The sequence below is a fragment of the Mustela putorius genome, unplaced genomic scaffold, assembly GCF_011764305.1.
Source record: "Mustela putorius furo isolate JIRA1106 unplaced genomic scaffold, ASM1176430v1.1 tig00000151_pilon_pilon_pilon, whole genome shotgun sequence".
In the NCBI taxonomy this organism is placed as follows: Eukaryota; Metazoa; Chordata; class Mammalia; order Carnivora; family Mustelidae; genus Mustela; species Mustela putorius.
In genome coordinates, this window is record NW_025421296.1 from 6,487,992 (window position 1) to 6,496,775 (window position 8,784).

Genomic DNA, 8,784 nt, shown 5'->3' on the forward strand with positions numbered 1-8,784 from the left:
GGGCAAAGAGCTGGATGGATATATTCATTTTCTGGAACTGCCACAACACAGTACCGCAGATGGGGCGGCACGGGGCTTAAACCACAGAAATTTATTTCTCACAGTTCACTCCAAGATCAACGTGTCCCCAGAGCTGGCTTCTTCTGTGACCTCTCTCTCTGGCTTGCAGATGTCCCCCTTCTCCCTGTGTCCTCACGTGGTCCTCCCTCTGGATGCCTGTGTCCAAATCTCATCTCTTCCTCTTACAAGGACACCACTCAGAAGATTGGATTAGGGCCCATCCATATGACCTCACTGTACTTTAAATATCCCTTTAAGGACTATTTCCAAATATAGTTACATTCTGAGGTATTGAGAGTGAGGATTTCAACCCATGGATTCTGGAGAGATGCAATTCAGCCTGTAGCAATAGATGACCTTCGAGGCTAGTTCACCAATGTCTTTGTAGCTCAGTGCACTCATCCTCATGGCAAGGTCAGCCCACTGAGTAGATGTGCAGCTGGGCAGTCTCTTCAGGGACCATCTCTGACAGCCCGGGGTCTGCATTCTGAGTTCAGTGCTGCAAAGTTTCTTCAGAGTATTGCTTGCGAGGTTAGATCTTAGCTTCCTGAGTCATAGATTTTATTTTTATTTTATTTCAGCCCTGCCTCTCTCAACCAGCATCTTACCTGCATCTGGAATTTTCCTAAACTCTTGAGTCACACATTTCCTCCTTCCCGTCTCCTCTATCCATAAGTGGCCAAACCTACCCACACAGTGAATTTCATTAGTTTAACTCACAGAGGGCAACCTATTCCAGAATTCTTCATTATCCTTTTTGGTCACCACTAATTCATTGATTAAAGAAACAGGAATTAGGATAGAGCCATAAAGACTTCTCATGAAAATGGCATTAACACCACAACCTTCCCTCTTTGTTTTAAACCTGTCAGCAAGCACACACACATTTAATTTGAATGAGCTGAGTGCAGTTAAAAATGAAAGGAACCATATATCGACTAGAAATGGGCACAGCTTTCAATGACACTAGAGCTGAAGGTTGGTCCTGTGTCACATTGTCCACTGGCTTGATGACGGGTCCTGCAAGGTCCTCTGCATGGCCATGGAGGTCAGGCCACTGCGGTGAGAGATGCTTCTGGACAGGAAGTTCCAGGAAACCAGATGGAGACAACTTTTAGAGCTGCCAGACAGAGAGAAAAAAAAATGAAGGGAAAACTTGGACAAGAACCTACTTACGATTCCACAGCAAACTGTCATTTTTAATTATGTGAAAAAACATTAACACCAAAGAAGATAGCAACAAACCACAAAATGGAATAACTCTCCTCCCAACTAGGGAGATAGTGGGGTGCAGACTTGTCCTGCTCAAGTTTGATGCATATCACAATCACCGGGGGATATTGTTAGAAATACAGACCATAGCCCTGCAAGTGCCAGAATAGGCGTGGAATTGCCAGATACAATGGAAGACAATGAAAATCTTTTAGCATTAGTATGACTCGAATATTGCACGCGATACACTTATCCATGCAATATTATATCCATGCAAAAATAATGATTCATTGTTTATTTAAAATTCAATTTTAACTAGTCATCCTTTTTATTTCCTTTTGGTTTTTGCTAAGTCTGGCAAGCAACTCTGCTTCCCACAAAGTGGAATAATAGACCATTCTGAAATGCTCTTAACATAAGGATGGGTAAGGGCCTCAAAGAGGTAAAGGAAGAAATAACATCCATTTAATCGAACCACAAAAGCATGAATTAAAACTGGTCAGAGTAGCCAATCACCTCCGGAAACAATAATGTACTTTGCCACGGAAATTAACTTTTTGCAACTTAACAAACTAGATAAACTCATGACAGGGCAAAGTTAAAGTAAGAAAGGATATGGTATGAAGCAAATGATCTGGAATGCTCTGCAGAGGGACATGGAGATAAAATGCACGAGAATTTAAAAGACACAGAGGGAAGAGCAGAAGGCTTCCTCGTGCATCTAACGGGAGCTCTGTTCGAGAAAATGCAGGGGCAGAAATCTGAATTAAAGGAAAATGGGTTCAGAGCTCTCCACAACTGAAGAAGGACAGAGGGACACCTACCGTGGTGATTACATAAGCACAAACAAAAATGCACATGTAGAATCCATATAGTAAAATGCAGAATGCCAAGGATAAAGATAAAATTTTTTTAAGCCACAAGAGAGAAACAGGTCAGACAGCTACAAAGGGAACATTTATGATGGTGGGGGTTTCACTGGGCCATTCAGGCTGGAAAAGCAGATGATAAAATCAAAAGAGAGTTTGCCACTCCCACCCCCCACAAACCCGCTTTGGTGGAACTACAGAGGCATGGGAGCCACCTGAGGGGACTTAAACCTCAAGGGTCCCAGTCCACACACCTTACCTGTCAGATCACAGCCTCTGAGGAAGGGACCACTGGTCTGCATGAACCTAAACGTGTGGGAAGGGGATGGGAATGGGGGGTACACTTCCTCTGACTCTAGTACAATGAAATTAAAAATCACCAATTACAGAAACTGATTTTAAAATTCAGATAGGTAAGTACATTCTGCAAAGATCAAAGGTAAAACAACAACAACAACAACAACAACAACTTGCCCCCCTAGATGATAAGACTTCCTAATAATTAAAACCGTGAGAGAGGTACAGGGGTAGACCTGCACCGCATAAAAAGCCCCCAAAACAGATCTGAGTACACGCCTATGAAATTTTAATACATCATAGAGAAGGAATTACAAATCAATAGGGAAAGGATGAACTGTTCAATAAATAGTGTTGAGACCACCAGCTTCCCATATGGAGAAAAAATGGAAAGATTAAATCCCTGTCAAATTAGAAGGTACAAAAATTTATCCACATCAAGTTAAAGGTCAAAACATAAAAACATGAAACTCTTGGAAGAACATACTGAGATATGGATCATACCCTTAGAATATTGGAATGAGAAGGATTTCTTTTAAAAATCAGCATAAACATAAACATGCATATACTTGTAAAGAAAGGTTTATTTTTTATGTAATGAAATCTATCAGTCTAGAGATAAAAGCTATTAAGGAAGGACATGACATAAAGGTCTACACTGAAGTTTTCAAATCTTTTTTACAACAAATATTGGTATCAACAACATTAAAACAGGGACATCTGGGCGGCTCAGTCAAGTGTCAGCTCAGGACAGGATCTCTAGGTCCTGGAATTGAGTCCCACATTGGGGTCCCTGCTCAGCAGGAAGTCTGCTTCTCCCTCTGCCCCTACCCCCGACACTTGTACTCTCTCTCTCTCAAATAAATAAATAAAATCTTTAAAAATAAACATTAAAACCTTAACCATATACTTCTCACTCTAGAAGAAACCAGTGTTACTAATTTCCTATGTGTTCTAGATGTATTGCTAAGAATTTTAGTAGAGTGAAGGGAACACAGACCTGAGACAACTTTTTAAGGTCAAAGAATGTACTTACACCCTCGTTGTAAATGTCACCAAGAGGGGTGTGGTCATCAGACTCAGCAGCACGTAGCAGACTTCCACTAAGCACTAAGTGTCAGCCGCTACATTAAACTGTTTTCATGTAGCATTTCACTTAATAACCCAGTCCACCCATAGGAGGTAGTTACAACTGTTATCCCTATTTTTAGAGGAGAGGAAAGAAATAGAACTTTGGGAGCATAAGTGTTATGGGTTGAATTGTGTCCTAAAAATTCACCTGTGTGAGTGTATTTGGATAGAAGGACCTCAAAGAGGAAATGAAGGTATAATCAGGTTGTATGGTGGGCCCTGACCCAAGCTGAAAGGTGTCGTCAAGAGAAGAGGAGGTCTGGACCCAGGAAGAGATACCAGGGATGCACATGAACAGAGGGAAGATGCTGCTAGATCACCAGGAGAAGACAGCCATCTACAAACAAGGAGAGACGCCCCGGGGGGGGGGGGGATACTAATACTAATTCTAATAATAATAATATTTAATTTGAATTAATTCAATTAAAATTAAATGAAATTTAAGAAAAAGAAGAGGAAACTAAAACTGCCAACACCTTGATCTTGAACTTCCACTTTCCAGAACTGTGAAAAAAACGATTTCTGTGGTTTGCACCACCCAGTCCCTGGTACTTTGTTCTGAACTAATAGAGCAATACACTAATTTGCCCAGTGTCACACCCCACCAATAATTTTGCCACCAAGAGCAGTACCTATATACAAATAATTTACACCCTTAAAATTGGCTTTTACCTCCCTGTTGGGAGGGGCAATTGCTTCCACCCACCTACTGATAGATGATCCTGGGAAAGAACCTCTCCTGACTTCAAAGACTCTGATAGCAGTTTACCGGTCAGTGCGAAGGGCCCCGTGTTGCTATAATCCTCTTTTCTTCTTCTCACATACAGAAAGCTAGGTGCAGGAGGGTTTACAGCTCTGCGTGCTGCCGGGAGTGCTAGAAAGGCAAACCAATCTTGTTCAGGGATTAGCAGCAATAAAGATCGGATTCTCCCTGAAGGAAATGCTTAGAAAATGATAGCAGAGCTGGCGGGTGGGAGCCAAGCAAGGGAACAACTTGTAGGGCCAAGTGGAACCTAAACTGAACCTTGACTATCCCTCCAGGGTTGACGCTGACCCAAGAAACTAGGGCAAGGAAGCCAATGGCAAGGGAAGAGCCTCCTCTCATTGATCCAGAGGCCCCTGAGATGGGGACGCGTGCAGCCTATTCAGAAGTATTGATGTCACCTACAAAGGAGGATGGAGTAGGGAGGAAAAGAAAGGCTCAGGATGAGCTAGAAGAAGTAGGTACCAAATTCTTGGGCTTGGTAAGATCCTTATTCATTTTTCTAAGCAGAGGTTTTAACCCTTTACTTGCCCCAGCCCTGGCTCCCCGCATGGCCAGAGGATGCCTGTGTCACCCATAAACTGGCCGACTGAGTGCAAGCCCAGCACACCCCCGCCTCCCTGTAAGGGGGAAGGTAGGTAGAGTAGGGCAACTTAGGACGCCTCTCCTGTCCTACGTTGCCCTATCTCTGAAGATTCTTCTGCTGCCTATGGACTGGCCATCTTCTCTCTCCCTTGGGACTTGTTTTATTTCTCAGGCTCATCTCCTGGCTTAATCACAGTCAGCTCTGTCCTTTCCTCATTTCCATAACCGACTCTCCATTTAAGTTACCACAACCTCGAGCTCTTGTCCCACATGAGTGGGCTTCCTGCTTCCAGCCTTCCAGCTCATTCACGCCCTTCATCCAGAATTGTCACGTTTACTCCTCTAGTAAGACTTCAACGATGCTTCCTTGTCCACAGGATACAATCCAAACAAGTTAACCTGGCGAACATGGCGGGCACCAGCTCAGCCCTCAGCTCTGTCCCCCGGCCCCAAGGAGCACACTGGAGTCAGCCTCCTTCTCTTCCTGAAGTTTCTAATGCTTGTCACGCTCTCTTGACTATGGGTTCTGTCCATGCTGCTCTGTTTGTTTTTAAAGATTTTATTTATTTAATTATTTGAGGAAGAGCAAGAGAGAGCAGGAGCAGGGGGGGGCAGGGAAAAGCAGGCTCCCCACTGAGCAGGGACCCCCCCCCTCACCCATGCAGTACTCGATCCCAGGACTCTGGGATTATGACCTGAGCCTAAGGCAGACCCTTAACCAATTGAGCCAGCCAGGCCCCCTGCTCCGTCTCTCAAAATGCTCTCCCCACCTCACCACCTGCCTCCTTCAGCCTCAATCAGCTCTTCCATCCAAATCCTGGTTAGACATTATTACCTCCTCTGTAGAGCTTTCCCTGCCTCCCTCCCCATGGACCAGACAGTCCTTGATTGTGGTCAGAGGCCGTGGGTGGGCTCCCCAGGGCACCCTTGCACCCCCAACAGGAGCATTTTGAAGAGGGAGTCTGTGAGGCTGTCCCTGCCATTAGCTTCTGTACTCATGTCCTATTGTTGCTGTTTCAAATTACCACACGTTCGGGGGCTTAAAATGACACAAATACATCGCCTTACCATACTGGAGGTTAGAAGTGGGAAAGAGGTGTGAGCGGGGCCCTGCTCCTTCCAGGGGTCCGAGGGGACAGTGCGTTTCCTCACTTCACCAGCTTCTAGAGGCCACCTGCACTCCTTGGCTTATGGCCCTTCCTCCACGACAGCCAATCTGTCTCGGACATTGACCCCTCCCGTAGGGAATCCTGTGATTCAACTGGACTCCCCCCCAACAGAACCCAGAAAAATCTCCCCATGGCAAGATCCTCAATTTTATCACATCTTGGCTATGAAACAGGTAACAGATTCATGGCTTCAGGGCTGAGGATGTGGACGTCTTTGTGGGGCCGTTATTCTGTCTGCCCCCATACCCCTCAAACTAAGAAGCAGATCTTGTTTATAACTGTAGCCCAGTACATTATAAGCTGTAAACAGTAAATGGATTATGAAACAGATTATGAAACTCACGCTCAGGTGGATCTGTTCCCTCGGCCCACAAATAGGTTCAATTCTATCTTGTTCTGGAAAAGGAGGAGAGAGAGAATAAGAAGGAGGAGAAGGAGGAGGAGGAAGGGGAGTTACAGGAGGAGGAAGAACTAAAGAAAGATGACTTTTTATTTGATTCCTTCTAGAGATTGCCTGTCCTTTTCACCAAGTCTTTTGAAAAATTGTCCCACCTTCCTCCCTCAGCCCACCACAGCTGACCTCCCTATTTTTCAGCAACGTCTCCAACTAAAGTGGCTCAGAAGGTCCGCCATGATCTCTGCACTGGCCATGTTTTGATCTCCACAAATCCCTCCGCTGCATTCAACATAGTTGACTATTTGCCATTTCTCCAAGCCCTTTATCCCCTAGACTTTCCTGACCTGACTTCCTCCTTTTCCTCCCCATTCTGTTCTGATGGTGTCTTCCAGATTCCTCTTCTCTTGAAGTGTTCCTCCAGGTGTTCACTATAGGCTCTCCCCGAGTGATGGCATCCATTTCTCTGTGGTATGGACTCCCTAAGCTATGCATCCAGTCCCAGTGCTAACTACAGTAGTGTTCTATTGCAGTAAACAAACTACGACAAACTTAGCAACATTTATTACTTCACAGTGTCCTTGGCGCTACAGTCCAGGTAGGTCTGAGCTTTCCTCAGGGTCTCACGAAACCACTATCTAGATGTTGCCCTCCTACATTCCTTCCTGGAATTCAGCACCCCATTCCAAGCTCCACGTCATTGTTGGCAGGATTTAGTTCCTTGTGGTTATAGCACTAGGTCCCTGATTCCTTGCTGACTGCCAGCTACAGTCAGTTTCAGCTCCTAGAAACCCTTACAATTCTCAGCCATATTGCCCTCAGGCCCTCTCAGGACACAACAGCTCACTTCTTTAGTGTCAGCAAGCAAATATCTCACTGAGTTTCTTCGTTCAGAGAAGACCCAAACCCTCCTTAAAGAACTCACCTGATTAGGTCGGACCCACCCAGGGTAATCTCCCATTTGATGTACTCAAAGTCAACTGATCAAAGGCTTAAATTACATCTATAAAATCCCTTCACCACCTATTCATGGAAGCGATGTCCCATCCCTTTTGGCAGATTCTATTGGTTGGAAGAAAGTTACAAGTCACCCCATATATATGCACTCAAAAAAAGAGGGTTTTACAAGGGCATGAGGCATTGGGACTCCTTTGAGAATTTTGTCTACCATACTGACCTTCAAATTTATCTATCCAGTTGCCTCCTAGTTATCTATCTGAGACATCACAGGTATTGATAAATAAATTTTGACCAAAAGTATATCAATAAACTTTTTCTTAAAATTTGCCCTTCTTCTTCTTTTCCAAAAGCCCATTAAACATGACCCAGCTACCCAAGCCAAAAGCATGGTGGTCATCTTTGACTCCTTATTCCTTCTCAAAATTCACATTCAGGCAACATGGAACTGAATTGACCCCCTTCTTCCTTTTCTACATCCTCATCCTTTTCAGGCAATGACCTTCCTTTACCTGGACAACTACAATAGTCTATAGGTCTTTAGTCCCCTGCTCTCAGTCTTACCCACCCAAATCCACACTACACTCAATGCTCTTTCACAGTTAAGATTATCTTCTTTTGTGGCTTTTGAAGCACTACAAAAATGTGGCAATGAGCATTTTCTATGAGGATGAGATACAACTTTCTAAGTTTAAGGTAGCCAGGCAGGACGGTCAAGATAGCAACGTCCAAACCAAGAAAAGAAGCTTAGCCTGAGTGCTGAGCTCCAAGGCCAGCCCTGGCTATGATTGGCTCCTTGAGTCTGATTTCCGCATCTGTCATTCATTCCATCCACCGTGCCTCTCCCTTAGAGTCACCAGGTGCGAAATACAGTCAATACCTGCAGAGCACAGGTGTTGTCATTTTTGTGATGCAGAATTTCATTAAAATGTCTCTCAAATTGGGGCTCCTGGGTGACTCAGTCTGTTAAGTGGCTGCCTTTGGCTCAGGTCATGATCTCAGGGTACTGGGATCAAGCCCTACTCTGGGTTCCATGTGCAGAAGGAAGTCTGCTTCTCCCTCTCCCTCTGCTGCTTCCCCTGCTTGTGCTCCTCACTCTCTCCCTCTCTCTTTCTTTCAAGTAAATAAATAAAATCTTTTTAAAAAAATAACTCTCAAATTTAGGAGGACTGACGTAAGTTCTTCCACTGCCCTACCAGATGGATAATCTTCCACAGTATTTTTAATGGGACCATACACCTGCCCATAACTGTCTCTTAGAAGTCTAAGAGGATTTATGAGGAAATTTCTCCAGTCCTATTAGAAAAATGGTGTGCAGTCAATTCACTAAATTATTTTTCCTCTCTG

The 8,784-nt window shown here is 44.4% G+C and overlaps 1 long non-coding RNA gene across 1 annotated transcript; it reads right to left on the bottom strand.

Annotated features, from left to right (window-relative positions):
* Nucleotides 1-642: 642 nt before the first annotated feature.
* On the bottom strand, nt 643-7,021 carry LOC101683376. Its single transcript, XR_201214.3, has 3 exons — nt 6,828-7,021; nt 6,430-6,482; nt 643-1,180 (listed from the first exon to the last, which is right to left on the bottom strand). It is a non-coding gene; the product is annotated as an uncharacterized LOC101683376 (long non-coding RNA).
* Nucleotides 7,022-8,784: the final 1,763 nt, after the last annotated feature.